Source organism: Phascolarctos cinereus, unplaced genomic scaffold (assembly GCF_003287225.1).
Source record: "Phascolarctos cinereus isolate Bilbo 61053 unplaced genomic scaffold, phaCin_HiC Scaffold_5;HRSCAF=322, whole genome shotgun sequence".
Taxonomy (NCBI): Eukaryota; Metazoa; Chordata; class Mammalia; order Diprotodontia; family Phascolarctidae; genus Phascolarctos; species Phascolarctos cinereus.
The window spans coordinates 4,662,807-4,685,298 of NW_027555958.1; the positions used below are offsets into that span (position 1 = coordinate 4,662,807).

At 40.5% G+C, this 22,492-nt stretch overlaps 1 pseudogene; it reads right to left on the reverse strand.

Annotated features, from left to right (window-relative positions):
• Positions 1 to 7,270: 7,270 nt before the first annotated feature.
• LOC110199920 (transcription factor E2F6 pseudogene) lies at positions 7,271 to 8,079 on the reverse strand (annotated as a pseudogene).
• Between the last annotated feature and the right edge of the window lie 14,413 nt (positions 8,080 to 22,492).

Consider the following 22,492-nt stretch of genomic DNA (forward strand, 5'->3'; position numbering starts at 1 on the left):
GTGATGGATTTGATATGTTGGGGATTTTTTTTTTTTGAGGTGGAGGAAGGAAAGTGAACAAAAGAAAAAAGTCAGAGGCTGGTTGATTTAAATGAAGGAAACGAGCATTTATTATGCACTTACCAAGTACTTGATAAATATTGCATTCAATCTTCACAATAAGCCTGAGAGCTAGGTGGTATTTTAATCCCCATTTTACAGTTAAGAAAACTGAAGCAGGCAGCAGTTAAGTGATTTTACCAGAGTCACCCAGCCTAAGTGTCTAGGGCCAAATTTGAACTTAGGGCTTTCTGATCCCAGGCCCAGCACACCATACACTGAGCCACCAATGCCTCTGTTAGGCTGGTGTTCTCAACAGAATGGGCAAGTTGAGAGGAGAGGTATGTTTAAGGGAAGGATTAGGACTTTAGTTTTGGGATATGTTCAAGTTGAAATGTCAGGGGTCATTTGAGAAGAGATGGTCAGGAAAGAATTTCAATCAATCAATCAATAAACATTCATTAAGCATCTACTGTGTTCCAGGCGTTGTGCTAAGTTTGAGATGGGAATTTAGGAAATAGAAAAGGGCTAGATGTATAGATTCAGAAGCCATTGATAATTGAACCCATCTGAAAGTGGATGAGATGACTAAAAAGAGGACGGAGAGAAAGGAGAAGTCCCAGAAAAGACTCTTAGGCATCACCTCACTTAGAGTGAGGTACTTGCATAATGTCCCAGCAGTGTCAAGAAAAGCCAGGGAGAAGAAAGTATTCTGGAGAAGGATGTGGTCAGGAAAAGGAAAGACTGAAGAAAAGTCAAGGAGGTTGAAAACTGAGGAAAAAATCATCAGATTTAGTTTCTAAAAAAACTGGTAAATTTGGAGAGAGACGTGTTAGTGAAATAGTGGAGTCTGAAGTAAGACTTCAAAGCAATGGAAAATGAGTGGGTGGTGAGGGGTAGAAGTTTGGTAGTGAAAGGGAAAAGAGATGGAGGCTAATAGCTTAGGGGATAAAGTCAATGAAGATTTGTTAAGGATGGGGGGAACCCAGCAAAGACATCTTTCAGGGACATATAAAGAACTGTCTTTCTCAAGTAGGGGCCCCATATTCTGGGATAAAGCTTAGGAAGCAAGTTACAAAGAGGCTCCAAACACAAGCAGCCTTGCTGGCGACCCAAGCCAGCTGTGGCTGGAGCATCTTGGTTTGGATCAGAAACTAATTCAGGAAAGACTGGGGTTAGGCTGACTCTGGGAGAACTCCAAGAATGGGGAGGGTGAATCTGTGGGACAGTTAGATCAAGGGCTAGCTCCCATTGGCCTTTCCATGGATGATCAGGGCTAACTATTCCTCTAATCAGACTAACCCTCTTGGAGTTCTGCAGATTTCCTCTTCTTTTTGTCATGTTAAACCCCTATTTCCTTCTATTTGCGTACAATAAAAAAAATCCACTAACAAGTGTTGTGTGTTTGTTTCCAAGAGAACAGAACAGGGAAGTAGTCACAAATTCAAAACTTTTGAGAGCTTGGAAGAATCTTAGAGCCCATCTCCTTCAACCCCCTCTTTTCATAGTTGGTGAAGCTGAGACCAAGAGATGGAAAGTGACTGGTCTGCTGGGATTCCAATGGAGGCCTTTTGACTGCCAAGTCTTTCCACTCTGGCTAATGCTTTAATCTTGATTCCTATCTGCAGAAGAGCTGGGCGAAAGGACAGTGAAAGGCTAACTGTGAGTATGCCTGGACCTGGGCCTAAGATTCCCAAGTCATAGAAAGTGAAAGCACTAAGAGTGGACACCGAGTGTGCCAAAGAGGACCCCGGTGGTCCCAGCCCTTCTGGACCAGTTATCTGAGTTGTTTCTCTATAAAATCTACAGATTCTGCAAACAAGTCAAATCCGTAAGCATTTAAGTGCCTTCTCTATGCTGGGTTCAGCGCCATCATGCAGGGTTGTTATGAGTGTCAAATGAGACAAAAAGAGATTGTGGGAGAAGATAATATGTGAACTATGGACAAACAAGTTAAGTTGTCTTGGAGATAGACTCAGAGGGAAAGCACAGAGATTCCAGAAGACTGGGAAAGACTTCTTGCCGAGACCTGAAGGAAGGCAGGGGGCCAAGATGAGGAGGGAGGGAGATCCAAGCACAAAGGACAAACAATCTTCAAGGTTTAGGTTGAAACCCATAATCCTTTGCTGTGTGCATTCCAGCTCCCCCCTCTCCTCGGACTTTGGCTGCAGTACTGAGGTTGCCCTGCCTCTCCAATGCTCTGTAGTGAAACCAAGTTGCAGGTTCTCATTGCACAACCCCCTAAAATCAGCCACAAGAACAAATATGAAACATATTTTCAATTCCTTTGAGTCTTGCGTCCACAAAAGTTTCAATTTCTCATCACAGCAGGAGTTCACTGGCCTAGTAGAGTTCAAGGAAGGCGGGGGCTTCAAGGATTAAAGAAATGTTTAAGAGGCCATTTTAATTACTGCTGTTTTTAGGGGAAATGAACAGTAATTAAAATGCATTTTTCCCCAAAGAAAAGGGCAACTATGTAATATAATCCCTGCAAATGGATATTGGGAAGCACCTACAATGACCATGTAGCCAGAAGCAAACCTGAACGAAACCTGATCTGGAGTCCTTCCAGAACTTAAGAGCCCAGAGACACTGATGGAGTGGGAGTATTTTACAAAGACTAATGATGCATTCCTCACTGGTGATTTCTCACATTTCTGTTGTTCCAGGGTGACCCAGAGAATCATGGGATTCTAGGTCTAGAGCTGGAAGTAACTCAGAGATCGTTTAACCCACCCCCTTGTTTTTCTAGAGTAGGATACTTAGGCACAGAGAGATTGAGTGACTTGTCCTGGTTCCCACAGCTATTGACTATTAGAAGTGAGATTTGTCATTACTTTGATGCTTTGTTCTCACCATTGGAGACATTCCCTCCACTGCTCAGCGCCACCAATCCATACCTACTAATGGTTGTTTGTTTTTCAGCTTCCTAGGAGATCCCCTCCTATGTCAATGAAACTGTGAGCTACATCATGCAGGGTTACTCAAGATACACAGGTTATAGTGGAGAGTTCTGGCAAAAGGTGATCCGCTGGAGAAGGAAATGGCCAACCACCCCAAGTAATCTTTGCCAAGAAAACCCCGTGGACAGTACTAAAATGATGAAAGAGATGATATTGGAAGATGAGCCCCTTAGGTTTGAAGGTGTCCAGTATGCTACCAGGAGAGAGTGGGGGACAACTATAAGAAGCTCCACTACTAGTGAAGTGGCTGAGCCAAAGCTGAAAGGAAACTGCCACAGATGCATCTGCTAATGAAAGGAAAGTCTAATGCTGTAAAGATCAATATTGCATAGGAACCTGGAATGTGAGCTCTATGAACCAGGTAGACTGGATGCGGCCAGCAGAGTCGGAAAGATTAAACTTTGACATCTTGGGTATCAGTGAACTTGAATGGACAGGAATGGGTGGATTTGTTCAGGTGATCACTACATGTACTACGTGGGCAAGAACCCCTTGGAAGAAATGGAGTAGCCCTTATAGTCCATAAAAGGGTGAGAAAAGCAGCACTGGTATATAATCAGAATATTCATTGGTTATTGTTTGTCCTTTGTTTTCAAAGAGGACCAATGACATCACGATTGTGTCAATTTGATTTAAGTGAGGGAGACTTGTGCAGTCGTCTGCCTCACTCTCTCTTCCAGAGGCATCAAAGTCCAGTGGCAGGACAAAAATCTAGGTGACTGGCAATGGCTTGGGATGCAGCAGATGACCTTGTTGTCTTCAATGTCCAACCAAGCTTTAAGCACTCCACAGCACTGCTTCGTCTGCCTTCATGGCTGTTGGAACAAATTGTTTTCATCCACCCATTCTACCATGGGGAATCTTCACATGCTTGAGGTAGACGCCCTCCTAATTCACTGACAGATTCGAGATCTGTCAGTTACTCTCAAGGTGGTTTAGCCCATCTCCTGAGATGGTTTACTGGAATGTGACTGTTATGCATGTTATAGCTTCTAGGAGCCACAGGTGAGAATTGAGTGCTAGGTAGATGCCAAAGGTGGATGAGCAGCCCTGAAAGGGCTCAGCTAATCAGACTATTCACTGGAAGGTCAAACACTGAAGCTGAAGCTTAAGTACTTTGGCCACATAGTGAGAAGACAGGGCTCACTGGAAAACAACTTGATGTTGGGAAAGATTGAAGGCAAAAGGAAAAGGGGATGGCAGGGGAAGAGATGAATAGATGGTGTCATGGAAACAAGGACAATGAAATTGGACAAACATCAGGAAATTGTGGAAGATAGAACTATGCTATGGTTCATGGCCTCACAAAGAGCTGGACAAGACTGAACAAGTGAAGAGCAACAAAAGATGAATCACTCAAAGAGCTGAAGACCTTCCTCTGAATCTGTAAGTATTTTGTGGGTAGCCATGCAATATTCAAATAATCTTCCTGCTATCCCTCTCACTATATGACTGATACCCCTCCTCCTTGATTCTGCATGTGGTGGAATTTCTTTTGTGCATGACATCATTGGCATGGAGCAGGTAGCTTGCATGATGAAGCCAAGGGATCCCCAAGTTTTTAACCATAAAACCATATTTGTAGGAACTAGGTACAACTAGGTGGCAACAACTGTGCATTGGTCTGAAATTCTCTTTTTCCTGTGCCCCTGATATGACTTCCAATCTGCCAGGCGTGGGGCAGAGAGCACAGAGTCACTGCAGTCTAATCCAAGTTCTCTGCCCACCATGCAGAAGAGAGAAGTGCTGTACCTGAGAATCAGCCTCCGGGGTTTCCAGAGAAGACATACTGCTGTCACACCTTTCAGAGTGCACAGAGTTTGTAAGGGATTGCCAGCATATGGAAAGGAAGCTGAACCAGTGTTGGGGACAGGCAGCTTTAGGAAAACCTAGCCCATCCAGGGTGCAAACCTCAGGTCTTCTCTTTGGCACCACACCTCTGGAGCCATATGGGAAGATGCTGCAGGAAGGGAGAAAGAGGTGACTATGGCTGCAACCCCCAATTCAATATTCTACATCTTGTATGAATATTCACATGCCTTTTTATGTTACTTGTTTGTGCTAATGTCCTTTAATGGTGGGTTTGTCAAAGCCTGTAAGTTCTGATTTAGAGGCAGAAAGGAGAAAGCTAGCTCATGGGTGACGAGATTTCCTTGGGTTTGTATAGATGAGAAATGAGCTACTTAGAGAGCTTCTGTGATTTCAAGAGAGAACGAGAAAGAGACAGGGGACAGAAGAGAGAGAGAGAGAAAGAGAGAGACAGAGAGACAGAGAGAGGAGAGAGTGAGACAGAGAGAGAGAGAGAGAGACAGAGAGACAGAGAGAGAGAGAGACAGAGAGACAGAGACAGAGAGAGAGAGGAAAAATATTTAAAAAGAGAAGAAATACTATCAAAGAATGGTGAGTGCTGTAATTGCTTCTAAGTTCACCTGCAGGTACCTGCCAACACTCTTCATGCATCACATGCTCCTTCACCACAGATACACACACACACACACACACACACACACACACACATACACATATATACACATATACACATACGTGCACATATATAGCATATATATGGCATATGTGTAAATACATACACATATACAAATAGATCCACATATAGATATAAATTATGTATGTATATGTGTATGCATATATTTTCACATTTGCATATATGTGCTAAATCATGTAAACTATATGCCAAATATCACATTTACCATACATATACACTACAAATTTAGTACATTAGCAACAATGTGGACAAACTGCTTTGGTACTTTGAAGGAAATGGGACAAGTTAAACACTCCCTCGCCACACACACACTTTAACATATACAGTCAGGAAAACAAGTGTAAGTGCATACCTCTTTCTATGCCACATGGCAACTGTTATTACTGAGAATTGTGTAAAGCTAATGTTGGACAGCAACCCCAGAATGTGTAATTGATAGCTGGAAGGGAACCAACTAGAAAACTACCTAGTGCCATATTAATCCCCTTTTGAACTTCCTTCTCATCTCTTCCTTTTTTTCTTAATAATTTCTTATGTTTTAAATCATTATCACCCCTTTCTTTCCTTTCTTTTTAGTATTATCATCACTACCCTCTTACTTCCTACTCCCCAATAAAACTTCTCCTTACAAAAGAAATCAAGCCATTGACCACATCTGAGAATGTGTCTCACTGAACCTTTTGTCTACCACTCCACCAAGAAGTGGGGAAGCATGATTTAGCCTCACTCTTGTAGAGGCAGGATTGGGTACTGGTGTCAGAAAGGGCCAATCAAATATCAGCAGGCCATGGCCTGAGTACCAAATCCCACCTATTGACTGTTTTTGTACAGCCAGAATGGTTTCTATATTTTTAAATACAAAAACTTTATTTCAAAATGTAAAAGCCATTCTTAGCTCTAAGGTCACAAAAAAAAGGTAGTGGGTGGGCCATACAAAGACAGTCCCCCAGGTTTAGTTTGCTGACCCCTGGAGTAGATTATAGTTCTTAAGGTTTTCATAGTAATTTTTCTTTACAAAGTAACAGTCTCTGTATAAATTCTTTCTATGATTCTGCTCACTTCAACTCTGAATCAGGTCATATGAGTCCTTCGAGGCTTCTCTGAGTCTGCCCTGCCCTGTTATTCCTTTCATAATGTAACAGAAGATCCCATGATTCACTCCTATTCCTTTCACTACTTTTAATATTTACTTTTTTTTTTGCTTTACAAAGGGAAAATTTAATGTATGCTTCACATTTTTCATGAGTTACCTAATCATTACATACAGAATTATTCACAATCAGTTTTATTTAGTACACCTTTACTATTTAGACAGCTGAACACAAACAATAGAACTATTCATGTGATAAAAGCATCATTTTACTTGCATGTTATATTTTCTGCAAGGTAAAGAAAAAAGCTAATGGCATTCTGAGTTCTTCAATTATACATTAATCCAAAGGTTTTAGTAGTAACAAACTTATGCTCTAAAATATTATTTTCATGAATTTTTTTAAATAAGGAAGTCCTTGCTTTACTTACGCAAATGTCAAATTACATTTTTATAATTGTTTATAAACTGAGCTATTTCCCACAATAAGTTGATACAACTGTGTACAAGAAAACTGCTAAAAAAAAAAAGTATTACTCTTAACGTTGATATCAAACTGGCTACAGAAATCTTCCATGGCTGATTTTTTATTTTAGTCTGAACTGAAAAAATGAGTCTGACTGCAGAGAAAGTTTAAGCCAACTTGACAAAAATCATCAAAATCATTCTAGAGTTTCAACGTTCAAGATGATCCAGGTGGTTTTCCACTTGGTTCACTTTACTTGAAGCCTTCTGAACTGCAGGCTTGCTTTCAGATATTCTGTCTTCCAGTGTTTTAGCACTCGGGTTATCCTGTTCCACTTCATACAAATAACATCAACAGATCCCTTGCTGCTCTAGATATGCATTGATTGTTGCAGTCTTCTTTAGGAGTTCACGCCTCCGCTTTAGTTTCTTTTAGAACCCAGTCTGCAATTACAATCTATTCATGGATTTGAATGTTGTGGATAATTTGATAGGCCCCACAGGCCAATCTTTTGTTTTCTTTCTTTTTGGTAAGTTCAGATAGCTACTGAACACAGTCTTCAACTAACTTATCCAAAGCTTTTTCCACTGATGTTAAATCAGTGAGTTTATCCCTGGTCTTCTTTTGCTGGAATACCTTTGTTCCAACGCCGCTAAGCTCAAAATCAGTCCACTGGATATGATTCTTAGATCCTTTTTGAAAGAAGTCCCCATTCAATCTAGTAGACTGGTACTCTCATACACTCTTCATTTCCATAATCCCAATGTTGTTGAAACTAGGAACAGATTTGATGAACCTACATAAATTTACCAGTCAAATATACCAAGCATCCATGCTAATGAGGTTTTCTTACTCAGTGCTTTTCTCATGGCAATTTTTATTGTATGTTTTCCTCTAGGTTAATCTTTATCTTTGATGTCAGGAAGCTCTTCATATGGACCAGAGGGTGAAGGCTTAGGCTTATGGACTCCAGCTTCCTTCCCTGGCCCTCATCCCCAGCCTCTGGGGCTCCAGACATCCTCTCCCAATGAGCTAGCAGTTTAGCGGTTATCCCTCCTTCTGGCTCTGGAGTGGTCCTGGGTTCAGCTCATCTAAGAAGCTGGAGTCATTCCACTGATGTTATAAAGCACTAGCCCTGACAGATCAATGTCAGACTGACTGCTCTCTGGCCGTGCTGCTCTCTCTAGGACTTGGGCAGTTTATTTTTTAAACCCAAGTATAAGATTTATATTTTTCCTGATTAAATTTAAACTTCTTGGAGTTAGCCCAGTGTTCTAGACAAGAAGGGAATGCAAGGCAATGCCTATTTATTGAGTGACTATTATGTACCAAGCACTGTGGTGAGCACCAGTAATAAGAAATACAAACCAAAAAGAAAGACAATCCCTGCCCAGGAGTAGTTCATATTCTAATAGAAAAAGGCAATACACCAGTCCTGCTGGGCAAAGGGGAAGAGCAGAAGAGGTCTCCACATGAGGTTGAAGTCCAGAAATCAGGGTCAGAACCAGGAAAGGAATAAATGTTGGGTAGCCTGGATCCCTCCACCAAAGGGAGGCCTCCAGAGAAACTCACCAGTGGGAGAAGGAGTAGATATGGCAGAAGGATGCTCCAGGGTGAGAAAGCCACAGGTGTTGAGGGAAGTTCTAGAGTGCAACATCAGTTGAGACATGGTACAAAGTGTTGAAAGTCAAGAATAAAGCTGGGAAAAGCTTGTCAAGGCATATTATGGAATCCTGACTGCCCTCCAGTGTGTTACTCACTGCTCCAAACTTTGTGTCTTCTCCAAACAATGTGTTATCTCCAAATCTGACTCAGAGAGTCAGATTATTTGCCAAAGTTGCCCAGCTAGTCAATAATGGAACTGGGACTCTATTCTAAATCTCTGGAATCTGGATCCATCAGGCCTTCTTTAAGTGCCTTGCCCAGTGCCTTTCTGATCTTTTTCTTTTCACAAAGAGTTCTTCACCCTCTGCCAATGCAATGATGTCTTGGCCTCCCCAATCTCCCATTCCCCAGACTGGGGAAGCTTCGATCAGCACCATGGACCACACTTATAGTCCTTGGTGGGACCAACTCTGCCTTGTCCTTGGGGCAACAATAGAGTCCCCTATATAGCAACCCCTGGTGTACTCAGAGAAAGAAAAAAAAAAAGAAGAAGGAATCCAGATCTGAAATATAATGATTTTCCAGTTCCTAGAAGCAGGTCATAGATTCTTACCCCTTCTGGTTATTTTCCATTTGGGATTACATGGATAGCTCTGGGAGTGTAGTTGCTACTCTCTCTCCCCTTTGGTGAAGAGAGAAAAATGGAGGGTGGCAATCATAGCTCACCCACACACCTTTTTGAGGTATTTGAAGGGCTGTGTTTGGTTTAGGGCTTTTCCCTTTCCATTCCTTACTAGTCACCCAGGGCCATTACAGTTTGATGACCAAAAGGAAAAACTAATATGCATTTATAATAAAAATAAGACCTGGTATTTTCTTTCTCTACTGGCAGGGAAGGATGTTGAAATCTCTTTGGTGAGTGATGGAGTTGGATGGAATACAAGAATTTGATCTCCACACTCTGGGTGGTTAAAGGAACAGTGATTAATTTTATAGGCAGATATGTTTATAGGGGACTAAGTGTGTCCGGTCAGATGCACAGCACGTTAGAGTATGCGTTTCCTCCCATTGACGTGCTATTTCTGGATATTTACAAAGTCATAAAGGCCTTTCAAACGAGAAGGAGAATGTTATTAGCCTGGCCATGGACTCTGTGGGAGCTTTTACCCCAACTCAAGTCAGCAAGCCCTTTGTAGGCATCTCCTATGGGCCTAGCAATGTGCTTGGTGCACAGGAAGAAACAAAATGAAAGTGTGGTCCAGCACATCATTTGTGGAATAAAATCATGCCCCAAAGGACTGGGTCTGAGGAGGTTCATGTGAATTAGTGCTCTAGATTGCTACTGGGGTAGCATCTAGAACTGGAAGAGACTAAAGATCATAAAGTTTATCATGTCTAATGCCCTCATTTTACAGGCTAGGAAGCCAATGTATAGAAAAGGGAGGTCATAAGGCACTGGCATGGTGATGACTATATTTGGATTCAGAAGACTTGGGTTCAAATCCCAGCCCAATTACTCATGGCCTACATGACCCAAGACACTCAATGCCCTTTTCAGTTTCCTCAACTATGAAATGAGAGGATTGTATCTGATGACCTCTTTTGTCTCTTCCAGATTTAAATATGAGAGTCCATGATTCTAGGAAGTGACACATCTTATGTTGTCACACAAATAGTGAGTAGAATCTAGCTCCTTTGATGTCACACCCAGTAACTCTTCAATGTGCCCTACACTGCTGGAGCAATCCCAAGACTTTGTGGATAGGCTCTTGTACTCCCATGATGCCTCCCATCTCCAAGTTGGTGGTCTCCCCGCCCCTCCCCACATCTAAGGAAGCTCTGGGCCCTAGGAGTCTGAAAACCTTCATTTAGGAAAGAATGTCAAGGACCAGGTAGTCCTACTACTCAACCCAAGCAAGAATCAAGTTCCTTCTAGAGTACTGTCCAGATGAGGGCCTGCCTTTCTCTGTAAGCAGGGAGATCTTCTGCTCATAAACTAGGTAATTGTACCAGAACTGATGCAAAGAGGGTCCTTGTTGGCAAGATTGGGATTCCCTTCACAAAGAGCTGCTGGAATGGGTTTTGGCTAGTCCTTAGTCAGTTGTCAGACACTTATTATGTGCTTACTGAATACAGGGCACTGTGCCGAGTTCTAGAGATGGAAGTCAAAGTCCTTACATCCCATCAAGCACTTTCTTAATCAATTATGACCAAGCAGGGAACAGAGTCCGGGCTTCAGGACACACAGAGGATCCAGGCTTTTGAGTGGGAAATACTGTGAGCCTACATTACCAAAGTCATGCTGTAGGGCTAGCCTACTGAGAAATCAGGGAGGCCATGAAGTATGGTGGGTGACCCAAGCCCCTCCACCCATTCCTACTGTGACTCTTCCTGCAACAATAAACTGAGAGAGTGAGAAGCCCTCAGGGGTTGGTTTGGGTTTGGTCCAACAGTGATGCCCTAATAACCCACTTTTCAGACTCTTGATAAGCCCTGTTCCCATAGAGAGGTGAAGCCCCTACTTTCTCCAGGGTCATATGTAAACATCACTTCTGAAAAGGGTCTACATGTGTGCATGTGTATATGCACATAATTAATCCACCTATCCAGTAGTAGTAGCACTTAGTAAGCCACTGCCTTTGTTCACAGCTTGCCTTGGTGTAGCTAGCCTTCGAGCCAGAAAGAGCTGGGTTCCATCTAACACATACTGGCACTATGATCCTGGGCAAGTCACATCAACTCTCAAGGCATCAAGCAGTAAAATCTCTCCATTGCAGAGAAGGTGCCAATCTACATTAATAGAGTGTGTTTCCTTACCTGAAAGTTCCCTGTACCAAGGAAATTCTAAGTCTAGTTCTTACCTTTCTGTCCCCTCAGTGGCAGGAAATGTTTTCGATGCTGGGGACCAAGGATGAAGCTGCTCTTGCCCTGCAGAAGCTTGCATTCTATTATACAGAACAATATGTGCAGATCTATACTAACGGGGGGGGGGTAGCAGGTGAGGGACAAGAGCCTTATTTTGCAGGTGACACTTGAATAGACTTTGAAGGAATTCAGGGATTCTGAAAGGCCAAAACCAGGGAAGAAGGCCTCCCCGGCTCGCGTACCAGCCTAGGCAAAGGTGCAGAAGAGGCTATGAAGATGAGCAAGAAGGTTGGTTGGGCTGCGCTGCAGAGTTCCTGGAGCGGAGTAATGTGCCGTAACGCTGGGAAGGGGAGGCGAAGTCAGACTGTGAGGATAAACTCACTTGTTCTCAAGCTCGGTCACGCTCTGTTGGTCCTAGCACCCAGTGGGCTACAAATTCAGTGTGACAGTTTCCCATCTAGCAGATGCTGGCCCGCAAGCAGAAGAAAATTCTGGGTAATGTCAATATCTCAGGTAATTAGTGCAGAGATATTTCAAGAGGCTCCGAGGAAAGCAGTTGAAAGGTAAATGGCTTTAATAACAGCACATTTAAAAAAAAAAAAGTTTCTCCCAGCCTGAAAGCCTCCGGGGCAGCCCGCTCCAAGCACTTAGGTACGGAATTAAGCCTCAGGAAGGTGGATTCCAGGCATCATTTGGTGCCTCGCAGGAGAGTTTCCTGTGGGGGACACTTTCTCAAGGTGATTTTATTCGCTTGTTTTCAGCAGAGCTAACTGGGCTCCAGCAACTATACCTGCTTCCCCGAGCCTGGGGTCGCCGCTTTGTCACACAAATAAAAGCTCACATTTCTATATGGCTTTGGTGTAAAACACTTCCTTACAAAGACTATGAGGAAGGGAGTGATAGGACATTATCCCTATTTTACAAATGAGGAAACTGAGGCTCTGAGAATTGGTAACTTGTCCATAATGTGGGGGGGGAGGGAAGGGAGGGAGGAGGAGAGAGACAGAAATAAAGACAGAGAGGGGGGAGAGAGAGAGGAGAGAAGACAGAGAAAGAGAAGAGAGAGACAGAGAGAGAAAAGAGAGAAGAGGGAAGAAGAGGGGAGGGGAGAGGAGGAAAGAGGAAAGGAGGAGAAAGCAAGCAATATGAGGACACGAGATAGGGAGATTATTCTGTGCATAATGTGTAAGCATTGAAAGTCTCCAAGCTTCTCTCCAAATGCTTCTGTGTGTGTGTGTGTGTGTGTGTGTGTGTGTGTGTGTGTGTGTCTCTCTCTCTCTCTCTCTCTCTGTCTCTCTGTCTGTCTGTCTCTGTCTCTCTCTAAATTATATATACATATACATATATGGAGCTATAATACATGTTCCTTTGCTTCTTGTGGTACTTGAAAACTAGAGAGAGCTCAGTTTTTTATTAAAGATCCCAGGAAGCCAGCAGCTTCTGAGCTATGGATGTTTCCTAAGGGAAAGGAATCATCATCGGAAGAGGGAAGGAGGGCAAGGTTGATTCAGCAGTGACATCAATAATCAAGCCGATGCTAATAATAAATCAGTATTGCATTTAGTCTTTCAACAAGAATCTTTTCAATGCCTGCTGAACACCAGGTGTTGTGCTCAACAAGAGGGACACATAAACAAAGAACAAACCAGCCCTTGCCCTCAAGGAGCTGCCATTCTATGATAGGGGAGGGGGCCAATACGGACACAATACCAGATATTTCCGGAAGAGAAGAGTATTTTATGGCCTCAGGTCTCTCCTAGCTCACACATTCCTTTATTTTTTTTAAAACTATTTTTCCAATTACATGTAAAAACAATTTTTAATACTTGTGGGTTTTTTTTTTAATTTTTGAGTTCCAAATTCTCTCCCTTCCTTTCTTTCCTCCCCCATCATTGAGAAGGCAAGCAATTTGATATAGATTATATGTGTACAGTCATGTAAAATATATTTCCATGTTAGTTGTGTTGTGAAAGAAAACACAGACCAAAAAAAAAAAAGGTCAAGAAAAATGAAGTTAAAAAAAGGATATGCTTTGATCTGCATTCAGACTCCATCAGTTCTTTCTGTGGAGGTGGATAACATTTTTCATCATGAGTCCTTTGGAATTATCTTGGATCATTGTATTCTTGAGAACACCTAAGTCATTCACAATTGATCATGGTACAATATTGCTGTTACTGTCTTCACTGTTCTCCTGGTTCTGCTAGATTCACTTTGCATCAGTTCATGTAAATCTTTCCAGGCTTTTCTGAAATCGTCTGGCTGGTCATTTCTTATAGTACAAAAATATTCCATCACAATCAGATACCACAACTTGTTCAAACATTGCCCAATTGCTCAATTTCTAGTTCTTTGCCACTAGAAAAGAGCTTCTATAAATATTTTTGTATATATAGGTCCTTTTTCATTTTTTTAAAGAAAAATCTCTTCAGGGTTTATTTTTATTTATTTATTAGTGCTATTGCTGGGTCAAAGAGTGTTCAGTTTTATAGTCTTTCAGGCATAGTTCAAATTACTCTCCAGAAAGGGTGGATCAGTTGACAATTCTACCAACATTGCATTAGTGTCCCAATTTTCCCACATCCCCTCTAACATTTGTCATTTCACTTTTCTGTCACGTTAGCCAATCTGATAGGTGTGAGGTGGTACCTCAGAGTTGTTTTGATTTGCATTTCTCTAATCAATAGTGATTTAGAGCATTTTTTCATATGACCACAGATAGAGCTTTGATTTCCTTATCTGCAACCTGACTGTTCATATCCTTTGACCACCTATCAATTGGGGAACAACTTGTAGTCTTATAAATTTGACTCAGTTCTCGATATTGGAGAAATGGGGTTTTCATAAGAGATACTTGTGCAACTCCCCCCCCATTTTCTCCTTTTTTTCTAATCTTGACTGCATTGATTTTATTTGTGCAAAACCTTTTTAAAATTTTATATGGTCAAAATGATCCATTTTACACTTACTTTCTTTTATTCAACAGCTTTTGTTAAGTACTTATGACATCCCAAGGGATTGTTAACAATGTAATCTCCTATAAAGAGCTTTCCTCCACATCACTGAAATGAATCCGCATCACAAGCTTATTGGTCAGTTTTTCCATTTTGTATCATGGTTATGTGTGCATGCTTTTATACCTCCCTCTAGATTGTGAATCCCAGGAGGGCAGAGTTGTGTCTTATTTAATCATTATAGCTTGTGAGGCAACTGTATCACAACCCAGTAGCACAAGGCTTTTTATCTAGGAAGTGCTTAAGTAATGATAACTAATATTTATATTGCTCTTAAAGTCTTGAAAACTGTTTTACTTATGTTTTCTCATTTGATAGCTGCCACACACCTGAGAGATAAGTGCTATTTTATTCCCATTTTGCAGATGAGAAAATGTAGGCTGAAAGGTTTGAAGCTGAAGTTGGCCAGCCCTGAGATGGGTGGTATCTTGCCTCAGACTGGCCCTTTTCAAGGATGTTTTGACTTGCAAAGGGTTGGGATTTGAGTCGCATGGCCATTCCCTCCACAAACACTTCATTCATTCCCTCTACCCTCCTCCCACCCTCAACCATTCAGGACTGGCCAGAAATGAAGAGCACCCGGCCTTACTTGGGGCTGTTTCAGAAGCTGGCAGCCTCCATCAGTCTCAGCCCTTTTCTGATGACAGCCTCATTTGGCTTGCTTGCTTACCTGGCAGGGGAGGGTGGGCCAGCTCTGTACGCTGTCCCACTTCCAAGACCTTTCTTGCTCACCCCCTGTCTCCAGCCTTCTCTGAACAGATGTTGTACTTACCTGGAAAGTGATGGATTAAGAGGTTCCCTCTGCCAGGGCCTCCTGCTGGCTGTACTGATTGACTCCAATGTAGAAACATAAGTGAAGGATCTTTTTAACTTGCATTTGAAGGAAGTCAGGAAAGGCTGCTAGGCAGAGAAGAGGAAAGAGAGCCCTCCAGGCATGGGGCATAGCCAGAGAAAACGCTGGCTGTCAGGAGCTGCAATGTGGGTGTGTGAACAGCCAGGAGGTGAGAGTTACTGGATCAAGATGTATGTATTAGCTGTAAGGAGCCTGGAAAGGCAGTAGGAGGACAGGGTGTAGAGAGCCTTGGACACTGAATCTTGAAGGTAATAGAGGTTTCTGAATGGGGAAGGAGGAGTGACCTAACTATGGTGTTCTGGGAAAAGCCCTAGAGTTAGAATTGAAAGACCTAGTTTCTAGTTCCATCACTCTCTAAGCTGTGTGACCTTGAGCAAGTTGTTTGCGTTCTCGGAACCTCAGTTTCCTCACCTGTCAAATGGGTGTGAATATGACTACCCTGCTGGTGTCACCAAGTCACCTGAAGCACAGCATGAAATGGGAGTTGTGAAAGGTTTCTGTTGGATTCTACTAGAATGTAAGTTAGGGTGATGACCTCTTTGGTGCTTCAGGGTAGAAAGCTGTTTCTGGGATTCGGCCTCTATGCTCCTCTGTGGTCAGCCTTATGGTCCCCTCACTGGCTGCCTCACTGTCTCACAGTCAGGAGAGCATTGGCTGGGCTGGGGTCTGGGGGCTGAGCAGCCTCTGGTGGACCAATATACCATCTCTGTGCTGTCACCTGGAGGGCTTTGTGGTTTGGCTCTTGTAACTTGGCTTTTCCCCATCTCTGATGCTGCTGATTTGGGGGCACTTAAAGAAAGGAGGGACATTGTGGCTGCAAAGTCCACTCTAGGCCCTTCTCAGGGCCAGACTCCAGTCCAGGAGATCTCCAATCAAACCCCCAACCATGGGCTTGCTGTGTTCCTGGACCTTAATTGGAAAAGCAGAGGAGGAAATTGTCTTCTGTTTTCTGAGAGTCAGTGGCCCTCAACAGAAACAAAGCTCCCCTTTCCCCTTCCATTGTCTGTATGGGACTAGCTGGAAGGAACGAGGAGTCAGGAACAAAGGCAGATGCGTGACAGTCTAGAGGAAAGTTGGTTTTCTCGGACAGTAGATTGGGTCAGAGTGCCAAAGGCATCAGACTTAGGAGCAGAAGGAAACAGTGCCCTCATCTTGTCCCTGCCACATCTTAGCTGGCTGTGTGACCCTGGAGCAAGTCACTTACCGCACAGAATCACAAGATAAGGAAAACAGAGCACCTCCCTCCCAAGGTAAAATCAAATGAGACAATCTATGAAAAGTACTCCACAAAAAGCTCTTGGTAGTCATTAATGCTATCACATACTTGGACGGGTCAGGCACTGTGTTGGGTGCCAAAGACAGAAAAGGAACAAATCACAAGCAGTCAGACCTAGGCTCAGGAAGCTTCTATTCCACTGAGAGACACAACATGGATCTGAATGGAGTTTCCTCACAACAGCCATGTAGGCAATATGCATATTGTTAATCTATGAATGAATGAATGAGTGACTGAATGCAGTGAATAAATGAGAAAGAATGAATAAGTGAGTGAATGAAGAAAAGAATGAACAATGTCATACTTATTAATGGCTTGTTATGTGCCAGGCACTGCCTTAGGTGTTGTTGTTTGTCCTTCATTCTCAAACAGGACCAATGACGTCAGGAAGGTGAAGTCTCAACTGGCAAGTGAATTGGATTGAAGTGAGTCAGGGCTGTGCAAAGCCACCAGCCTTACTCCCTCCTCCAGAGCCACTGGGGTCTAGTGGCCAGATATAGATCAAGAAGACTGAAGATGGCTCCAGAGACAGCAGAAGAACTTGGCCTTATTAAGCTAAGGTCCTTCCTAGGTCTCAGTTTGTCTGAGTCAATACCTATTCAGTGATTAAGGCTAGGTCTGTCTCAGGTGCTTTGGACAGAAAGATCAAGGAGAAACAGACCTTGCCATTTGGGCATATTCTTTTTTTTAACTCTTTTTACTTATTTTGTTAAATATTTCAAAATTATGTGAAAAAAATAACAATCATTTTTTAACATTTAGAATTTCAAATTCTCTCCCTCCTGTTCTCTCCTCCACCCTCCTTGAGAAGGCAAGCAATTTGATGTCATTTTTACATGTGAAATCATTCAAAACTTATTTCCATATTAACCATATTGCAAAAGAAAACACAAACAAAATAAAACAACAAAAATAAAGTTTAATTTTGTTTCAAATACGCTTCAATCTGCATTCAGAGTTTGTCAGTTCTCTCTCTGGAGGTAGGTAGCATTTTCATCATGGGCCCCTTGGAATTGTCTTGGGTCATTGTTTTGATCAGAGTAGCTAAGTCTTTCACAGTTGATCATCCTTACAACATTGCTGTCATGATATACAGTGTTCTCCTGGTTCTGCTCACTTCATTTGGCATCAGTCCATAGGTTTTTCTGAAACCATTCTGCTCATAATTTCTTATTGCACAATAGTATTCCATCACAATCATATACCACAACTTATTTAGCCATTCTTCAATGGATGGGCATCCCCATTACTTCTAATTCTTTGCCACCACAAAAAGTGCTGCTATAAATATTTTTATATGAATAGGTCTTCCCCCCCTTTTTTTTTTATCTCTTTGAGATCCAGAACAAATAAGGGAATGCACAGTTTTATAGTCCTTTGGGCTTAGTGACACATTGTTCTATAGAATGGATGGACTAGTTCACAAGTCCACCAACAGTACATTAGTGTCCCAGTTTTCCCACATTTCTTACAGAATTTGTCATTTTTTCTTTTCTGTCATGTTAGCCAATCCGATAGGTGTGAGGTGGTGTTTCACAGTTGTTTTAATTTGTACTTCTCTAATCAGGAATGATTTAGAGAATGTTTTATGTGATTATCAATGGCTTTAATTCCTTCTTCTGAAAATGGCCTATTTATATCCTTTGACTATTCATCAACTAAGAAATGGCTCTTATTTTATAAATTTGGCATAGTTTCCCATATATCTGAGAAAAGAAGCCTTTGTCAGAGAAATTTCCTGTAAAAGTTTCCCCAGTTTCCTGTTTTCCTTCTAAATTTGACTGCATTGGTTTTGTTTTGCAAAAGATTTTTAATTTCATGTAACCAATATTAGCTTCTTTTATTTCCAGTAATCCTCTCTATTTCTTGTTTGATATAAGCTTTTTCCTTGTCATAGATCTGACAGATACATTTTTCCATACTTCCCTGAGTTATTTTTGATGCCATTGTTTATCACTAAATCATTTATCCATTTTGAGTATATAATATCATCATTGTGTGAGATGTTGATCTATGTCTAGTTTCTGCCAAACCTCTTTCTGGTTTTCCCAGCAATTTTTGTCAAATGGTAAGTTCTTACCCCCAAATCTTGGATGTTTGGTTTTACCGAACAGTAGATTACTATTACATGGGCACTTAGGTAGCACAGTGGATAGAGTGTCAGACCTGGAGTCAGGAAGATTCACCATTGTGACTTCAAATCTGGCCTCAGACACTTATTAGCTGTGTGGCCCTGGACAAATGACTTAATCCCATTTTCCTCAGTTTTCTTATCTATAAAACGAGCAGGAGAACAAAACGGAAAATCACTTTACTATCTTTGCTAAGAAAATTCCAAATGAGGTCATGAAGAGTTGGAAATGACTGGACAGCAACAAAAGATTACTTTGGTCATTTCCTATTGTGTCTTGTGTACCTAATCTATTCCATTGATCCATCACTCTGTTTCTTAGTCAGTACTGTAGTGTTTTGATGATTACCACTTCATAATATAGTTTGAAGTCCAGAACTCCTAGGCTACCTTCCTTAACAGTTTTTTTAATCCCTTAAGATTCTTGACCTTTTGTTCTCCAGATGAAGTTTGTTGCTATTTTTTTTTCTAGCTCTAAAAAAATAATTCCTTGGTACTTTGCTTGGTATGGCACTAAATAAGTAAGTTAAGTTAGGCGGAATTGTCATTTTTATTATATTAGCATGGCCTACTCATGAGCAATTAATATTTCTTCAGTTGTTTAGTTCTGTCTTTATTTGCGGGAAAAGTGTTTTATAATTGTGTTCATATAATCCCTGGGTTTGTCTTGATGGGGAGAGTTGTAAGTTTTTGGATTTTTTGTTTTGTTTTGGTTTTTGGTGAGCCAGTCGGGGTTAAGTGACTTGCCCAGGGTCATACAACTCGTGTAAAGAGTTTGAGGGTGGATTTGAACTCAAGTCCTAGTCCCAGGGGTGTGTGTATGTATATGTATATGTGTGTGTGTGTATGTATGTGTGTGTGTGTGTGTGTGTGTGTATATATATATATATAATATATATATATATAATATATATAATATATATATATTATATATATATTATATATATATTATATATATATTATATATATATATATTTCTATTGTTATTTTAAATGGAATTTCTTTTTCTTTCTCCTCCTGCTGGGTTTACTTTGTAGTACATAGAAATGCTGATGATTTATGAGGGTTTATTTTATATACTTCAACTATGCTGAAGTTGTTAACTATTTCAACAAGTTTTGGGGCAGTTTTGTTGGAGCAGCTAGGTGGTACAGAGTATGGAGCAATAGACGAGTCAGATCTGAATTCAAATCTGGTCTCAGACACTTGCTAGTTGTGTGACCCTGGGCAAGTCATTTAACCCCTATTTGCCTCAGTCTCTCATCTCTAAAATGGGGACACATTGGAAAAGGAAACGGCAAGCCACTCCAGCATCTTTGCCAAGAAAACTCCATGGACAAGTCTGTGGGTTACAAAGAGTCAGACACAACTGGATGACCAGCAAAAACAAAGTTTTGTAGTTGGTTCTACAAGTATACTATTTTATCATCTGCAAAAAGTGATAGTGTTGTTTCCTTATTGCCTATTTTTATTCCTTCAATTTCTTTTTCTTGTCTTATTGCCATAGCTAGCATTTCTAGTACAATATTAAATAATAGTGAGAATAATGGACATCCTTGCTTTATTCCTGATCTTACTGAGAAGGCTTCAAGTTAATCCCCATTACAGATAACACTTACTCTTAGTTTTAGATAGATACTATTTGTTACCTAAAGAAAGGTTCCATTGATTCCTATATTTTCTAGTGTTTTTAATAGAAATAGGTGTTTTATTTTTTGAAGATTTTTTCTGCATCTATTAGTATAATCATGCAATTGTTCTTGTTTTTTATACTGATATGGATTATTATGCTGGTAGTTTTCCTGATATTAAACCAGCCCTGCACTCCTAGTATACATCCCATCTGGCTATATTGTATGATCATTGTGACATATTGCTATAATCTCCTTACCAGTATTTAAAATTTTGGCATCAATATTCATTAAGAAGATTTGTCTGTAATTTTCTTTTTGTTTTTGCTCTCTCTAGTATAGGTATCCAAACCATATTTCTGTCATAAAAGGAATCTGGTAGGACTCCTATTTTACCTATTTTATTCAAATAGTTTATATAGTATTGGGATTAATTATTCCTTAAACATTCTATAGAATTCACTTGTGAATCCATCTGATATGGGAATTTTTTCTTAGAAAGTTCATTGATGCCTTATGCAATTTCTTTTTCTAAGATAGGGTTATTTAAGTATTGTATTTCTTTTTATGTTCATCTGGGCAGTTCACATTTTTGTAAATATCCATCCATTTCACTTACATTGTTAGTTTTACTGGTATATAATTGGGCAAAATAACTCAATAATTGCTTTAATTTCCTCTTCATTGGTGGTGAATTCACACATTTAATTTTTGATACCTAGTAAGTTGATTTTCTTCTTTCTTATTTTAAATCAAATTAGCCACTGATTTATCTATTTTATTGGGTTTTATTTAGCATTTCAATTTTTTGAACTTTCAATTTTGTTAATTTCTCTTTTGATTTTCAGAATTTCCAATTTAATGTTTAATTGGGGATTTTTAAGTTGCGTGCCCAATTCATTGATCTGTTCCTTCTCTCTTTTACTGACATATGTGTTTAGAGTTATAATTTTTTCTCCTAAGTACTGCTTTAGCTGTATCCCACAAATTTTGTAATGTTGTCTCATTGTTGTCATTATTTTTTAATGTAAATATTGATTGTTTCTATGATTTCTTACTTGCCTCACTCATTCCTTAAAATTAGATTATTTAGTTTCCAATTAACTTTCTATTCTATGTTTCCATGGTCTTTAATTAAGTGTAATTTTTATTGCATTGTGGGCTGAAAGGGATGCATTTAATATTTCTGCTTTTCTGCATTTGGTTGTGAAGTTTTTATGTATTATTACATGGTCAATTTTTGTTAATGTGCCATGTACCAAAGGGGAAAAAAAGGCACATTCCTTTTTATTTCCATTCAGTTTTCTACAGGGCCTGTCATATATCTAACTTTTCTAAGATTCTGTTCATTTCCTTAACTCGTTTATTATTTATTTTCTGCTTAAATTTTTCTAGTTCTGTGAGGTGAAAGTTGAGGCCCCATAGAAGTATAGTCTTACTGCCTATTTCTTCTTGTAACTCATTTACATTTCCCTTTAAGAATTTGGATGCTATGTCATTTGTTTATTATTGATATTACTTTATTGTCTATGGTGCCTTTCAGCAAGGTGTAGTTTCCCTGCTTACCTCTTTTAATTCAGTCCATTTTTGCTTTTGGTTTGTCTGAAATTATGTACATAGCCTTTTTTACATCAGCTGAAGCATTATAGATTCTTCTCCAGCCCCTCCACCCTTTTTAACTCTGTGTGTCTATCTGTTCATGTGTATTTCTTGTAATCAATATATTGGATTCTGGTTTTTAATCCATCCTGCTGTCTGCTTCTGTTTTATGGGTGAATTCATCTCATTCATATTCACAGGCATTATTACTACCTGTGCATTTCCCCCCATCCTCTTTTCTTCTACATGTCCTCCTCTTTCTCTCTTTATCATTTTCTTCTATGTATCCTCCTCTACAATCTGTTTTGCTTCTGGCCACTGTTTTCTTTTATCTCCCCTCCCTTTTATCAGCCCCCCCTTTCTTTTACCCTTTCCTCTTCCACTTCCTCTGCTGGGTAAGATAGATTTCTATTACCATATGAGTGTGTGTTATGTGTTTTCTCTCTTTCAACCAATT